The sequence below is a fragment of the Passer montanus genome, unplaced genomic scaffold (assembly GCF_014805655.1).
Source record: "Passer montanus isolate IOZ18808 unplaced genomic scaffold, ASM1480565v1 scaffold35, whole genome shotgun sequence".
NCBI lineage: Eukaryota > Metazoa > Chordata > Aves > Passeriformes > Passeridae > Passer > Passer montanus.
In genome coordinates this window covers 2763378-2769377 of record NW_024368263.1, presented here as the reverse complement: position 1 = coordinate 2769377, position 6000 = coordinate 2763378, and positions in this window count along the sequence as shown.

Genomic DNA, 6000 nt, shown 5'->3' with positions numbered 1-6000 from the left:
GCTCGCCCGGGCCCGGCCCGCCCGAGTGACGCGTCCCGCGGCCAATGACAGCCCCGGGGGCGGCACCGGCACCGGCAGCCGCTGCCGCTCCTCGCAGCGTCCCCGCCGCCGCCTCCCCCGGGGATCTCTCCCGCTCCTCGCAGCGGTGATTACAGCGCTGGAACGGGGGCAGGACGTGGCCAGCCGGCCTCCCGAGGGCCCGGCAGAAGAGCCCCGGGCAGGCACCACAGAACCGGCACAGGCTCCGCTGCCCACCGGCTGCCCTGGGAAAGACCCGTCTGGAGATGCCCGCACTGATGGTTCGGGTTCTGCCATTCATACGTTGATTTAAATACAAGCTAGACAAAGCAGAGTGCTATTGGGTTTCTGGAATGGAAATGCCTATCAGAAAGTGTCCTCAAATAATATGACACAGAAAGAAAAGTTTGGGCTGACTTTAAGTAAAAGCAACCATCCTGAAATTCCAGTGCTCTGAGCAGCAGAACACGTTAAAAAATATTTGTAATTCAGTGTGACAATCAGCAAGTTTGTGTCTCTTGCCGGCTCGGAGAAGACATTAAATCAAAGCTGGCAAGTCATATATACACACTGAAACCACTGAAAAGGCTTAAATTCTGCCCTCAGGTTTGAATAGGAATGATTTTCTATAACTCCAACTATACTTGATAGCACAGAAGCTAAATAATCAGAAAAAATCACCAAAACACAAGAAAGTCTATAAGTTAAAACCAACCATGAATACCCCCTTGAAGAGCTAACAGAGAGCTGGCACTTGTCAATGACAATTCAAGACTGAAGAGATCTGACAAACACTGGTGAACCCACGCACCTGCTAATTCAGGCTCTGTGTTGTGGCCCAGAAAGAGCCCTGCTGCATGCAAAGGCAGCAGATGGCAACAGTAATTTTTCATTTCAGAGAAAAACCTGCCTTACATAAATACAGTTCAGCAATTAACATGCTTCTATTCCATGAGCCCCATGTTTGCCCAACCTTCAGCTCCCTGTAGAGAATAATGAAGCTTGAGGCAAACATGGAACTGAGATTCTATCACAGGAATCTGTCAGAATGAGAGGAAGTATTTACAGGATTCATCTTGATCAAAAAAAGACCAGCTTAGCAGGGTCCCCACACTGACAGAGCTTTGGGATTTCTCTGGTCTTCCTACAAAGCACTACTGAAAGGCAAGGCTGAAAACAGAGTCACCTGTCACAAAGATCCTAACAGAACAACCTCCCTGTGCTGCCATAACCAACGGAAATAAATGTACTGGATGCAAGCTTCGACCAACACACATCATTAACATGCTTCTATTCCATGAGCCCCATGTTTGCCCAACCTTCAGCTCCCTGTAGAGAATAATGAAGCTTGAGGCAAACATGGAACTGAGATTCTATCACAGGAATCTGTCAGAATGAGAGGAAGTATTTACAGGATTCATCTTGATCAAAAAAAGACCAGCTTAGCAGGGTCCCCACACTGACAGAGCTTTGGGATTTCTCTGGTCTTCCTACAAAGCACTACTGAAAGGCAAGGCTGAAAACAGAGTCACCTGTCACAAAGATCCTAACAGAACAACCTCCCTGTGCTGCCATAACGGAAATAAATGTACTGGATCCAAGCTTCGACCAACACACAATGAAATCCATAAAGTGGATCATCTTAACTACATTTTGGTAATTATGAAGGACTTAATTTTAGTCTCAAGGCCGATTTCTGATGTGAGTCTTCCACATCATACCAGCACTCATCCAAACAGCAATAATTATTTCCCTTCAGCAGATGTATTTTCTCTGTGTTGTGTTCACCATCTCCTCACCTTTCCCACCTGGCCTCTTGGGGTTTGTCAACTGATGGTACTGATAATTTTCTGCTATTGTAGCACCATTAAAGGGCAACAACAATGACAGTGTGTGAAGCAATGGAAAATGTAAACTGCTCAATTCTTGTTGTCTACCTGTCCTGTATCTTTCCTGGTAAACATCACCTATTTCTAGTTCTTCTTCAATACTACTGGCAGCAACCTGTGGGTGTTTCTAACACCACCACACCACATATGGAGACAAACACCTTCAGCCAAGGGAGCGTGGCTTGAAAACCCCAAGTTCCAAACCTAAGAACCTAACGTCAAGTTGCACAATTTAAAGTATACACTAAAGGCTTGGACACATTTAAAGAAAGAAACTGCTTCAACTTTTAAATTTTTTTGGGGGGGGCACACAAGTATTGCTACCCAGCACTGCACTACCAGCTAATAATTACTTTTTTTAACTGAAGGTGTTAATGGACAACATTCTTAGAGAAACTGATGCAGCATTTCCAAGAACTCTACTGGCAATTCCCTGAGCTTAGTAACAGCACAATGTTGGGAAATTTTCCAGCACAATTCAAGATGAAAGAGATTCATCATGCAATGCTCTTTAAACATGCATTAGTACTACTACCACCATCAGATATATTGTCAACATACAAAGGAGTGAAGTTTCCAGGTAACAATTTTAACAGCAGCTGCAGTGTGGAGTAAAACTTTACCCTTCCTGACTGCAGACAAAAGTGTAGCTGAAGTTTAGGCACTAAAGTTACTTCTGAAAGAGGGAAAAGCTTTGAAAATATTGAACCAAGATACCCACATAGCAAATGTCAGGAAAGGCATAATTCCCTTAAAGTCTCTTAAGGAAGCATTTTCTGCTTACAGAAAATTAAGTTCTTACACACATTCAGCCACGTTGTTATTAAAACATGAACAAACCAACTGCCTGAGTGGGGAAAAAAGCACAGCTGTGTCTGCTTCAAGCAGAGAGCAGTGCAAGAGGACACGTTACTGCAGTGAGCCCCATCCATGCAAATGGAGTCAGACTGCTAGCAATGAATAACAGTCAATATATGAATACAATCAGTACAGGTTACAAAAATTATCAGATGATCTTGCTAGAGAAATGACTAAGACTTCTCAAAATATCAATGTTTCTCACCTTACTGTGACATGGGTTAAGACTTCCTTTGCTCTTCAAAATACTGGGAGGGGTGAGAGGAAGAAAAGGCAGCAGATGCAGCCAACAGTAAATGCTCATTAGTAGTAGTGCTGCAGCTCAGGATGGAATAAAAGTAATTATAAAGACAAACCTCCCTGCTGTGGCCAACAGGAAACAGTTCTCATGTTCACTTCAACAGATATTTCAAAAAGCACACAGGCAAAAGTGAGCTTTTTACATTACTCTTAGAAACAAAATGGTTTTTAAACAAAAGAGAGTGTTCTCATTGTTCTCTTTTCACTGTTTTACTGCTCTTCTGGAAAGTGATACAGGCAGGAATAGAAAACAGACAGTTTAGAAAAGTCAAGAGAGGCAAGATAGATTCACTGGGAGATTTTGGAAAGAATCAGCTCCTAAACTTCATCAGCTGTTTTAGAACAAAACATTACTGAGGGTGGTAGGAAGAAAAATGTGTGCATACATCATCTGGAAGACATGCAGAAATGCAAGTGTCAGACTCTAGACAAAAGAATAGAAAGTTAAAATTGTAAGGGCAGAACACTAATTCAAATTAACCAAATAAGGAAATATAACATAATAAAGGAACAAAGTAAAATATAAATTATATTATTAACATATAAACCCCAGAACATTCAGGATCACAAATTATCCCCCTGATCTACCAGCTTAAAGTGATTCAACTTCCTTTAGCACCAGGCAACACAAGATATCACTTACAAAACTAAGCTGCAGCACAAAGCACAGATAGTACTTATCAGATCAAAACATTTTATCAGTTAACAGAAAACCTCACCTCTGCCAGAATTTATTTACTGGCAGTTCTTTTTTTTTCTTCTTTTTTTTTTCCTTATTTTAAACGATCTAAAACTGCTTTAAATGTTATGAAATACCCAAAATACTGCATGGCAGTCAACCTAAGAGATGATAACAACTGAAAGGTCTTTTTATGGCACAAATTCTCAATACCCAAAGTTGGCACAGAAATGGATTACAAACAACATCGTGTTTGAAGATTGATTAACCATCTGTGGTCCTTCAGATTTCGTCCCTTGACCCCGGGCATTTAATAGTTTTTGAAACAAAGAATTAATTTCCCTAAGCACTGTATCTGTGAATTGCTCCTGCAGTTACTAACAGTGCTACAGAACAGTTTTCACTGTAGGTTATAAAAGAGGTGTCTGAGTCAGATGTTGTGGGAGTTAACAAGGCCGCATCCTTGTCTTGTACAGATTATTTGAAACTATATTGGCAAGTCAAACCTTATCCCACAAACCCAGCACTGGTTCTCAAGGAGGAAGTTCCTAAGAGGAGGAAGAGGCCAAGAGAAGAACGACCTTCTCCGCCACAGAAACTCGTTTGAAGCATGACCCTGAGATTGGAGAGAGAGCGGCAGGGATGTTATCCTGCCTACAGGGTACCTGCAGCCTTTTAACCTCTGGAAGCGGCCTTAAGTCATGGAGCTCTTTTTGGAGAGCACAAAATATGAGCCCAAGAAGCACGAGCGGCCAGCACTCCGCAGCCGTGGGGCAGCCGGACAGCGACCCCCGCGCGGTGCTGCCGGTGCGAGCCGGGAACCTCGCCGAGCAGATGACGCTGGAACCCAGCGCTTATCCAAGCACCCCCCACGGCAGAGCCCGCATCCCCTCCACCCCCCGCGCCCCGGGCAGGCCGGGGCCCGGCGGGACACGGGGCCGGCGCCGCGGCGAGTCCAGCGGAGCTCAGCGAGCCGAGCGGAACACCGCGGGGCCCAGGCCGCGGCGCCCTCCGCGGGAGCGGCGCCTGCGCGCTCACCGCCCCGTCGGCAGGGCGGGCACGCCCCGCGCATGCGCGGTGGCAGGCCGACCTGCCCTGCCCCGGCCCGGGGTCCCGCCGGGAATGGCGGGGGTCGTGTGGGAGCGGCAGGGCACAGGCAGCACGGGCCGGGCCGAGCACCTGAAAGGAGGGTGTACTCAGGCGGGGGTCGGGCTCTGCCAGGCAGCTAGACATAGGACAAAAGGGCACAGTGAAAGCCGCGCCAGGGGAGGTTCTGGTTGCACATCAGGAATCATTTTTCCACCGAAATTGTTATTAACCACTGCAGCGGGCTGCCCACAGCGTGGTGGAGGCACCGTCGCTGCAGGTGCTTAAGGAAAGACTGAACAAGGTCTGGTTGACATTGGAGCATTGGAGCATAGGTTGGTCTCTGAGGTCTTTAACAACCAAAGCAATTCCGTGACACTGCTGTCGAGGCTCCATGTCCTCCTCAGTGTCTGGAGAAGAAATCACACCGGCTTTGTGCACAATGCTTGCCTAATTTGTCAGTGTCTCCACTTGTCTGTAAAACAGCCATCTACCACACCATGGAGCCAGCAGGGAGGAGGTAATTCAGAAGTTCTAACTGGCAGAAATCCACTGCAGCCTGTCCAGGCAGTGTGTGAGCAGCCAGCGAGGGTGCAGCGCTGCTCACCGAGCCCAGAGCACAGAGCACGCCTGGGCAGCCGCTGTGTGACAGCCGCCATCCCTCCTGAGCAGTGACTGAGGCACCTGCGCTGTAGGAACAAATCGTTTCATCACACCTGGCAAGTACAGCATCCACAGAGGCCAAAATTCAGATTGCACAGGCAGCTAATGTCAGGGTTTGCATGGATGACCCTCCTGACATTCTTTTAGCTTGAAAATATTTTAATTATAGAGTAAAGCAGTTGCTCAGGTAAATGTCAGGCCTCAGTCCTTTGATAAAGGCATAAATAAAAAGCTTTCCTCTGGCTTTAGAAAGGAAAGGTGGTTTCTGAACACGGAATTCCTTTCTAGCACTGTACTCCCACCCCCTGAAGGGACGAGTTACTACAGAGTTGCTTTTGTCCCTCCCCACTCCCCCACCTCCACAAGGATGCCAAGACTGAAGTGGGCACAGCCCCAGTGTCCAGACATCAGCTGCACAGCCCAAGCTGGGCTCATGGAAATTTAGGATTGTTGTGGACCAAAGTGTACAATTTAGGCACAGGTAACTGATATTTTGTTGTATGGCAG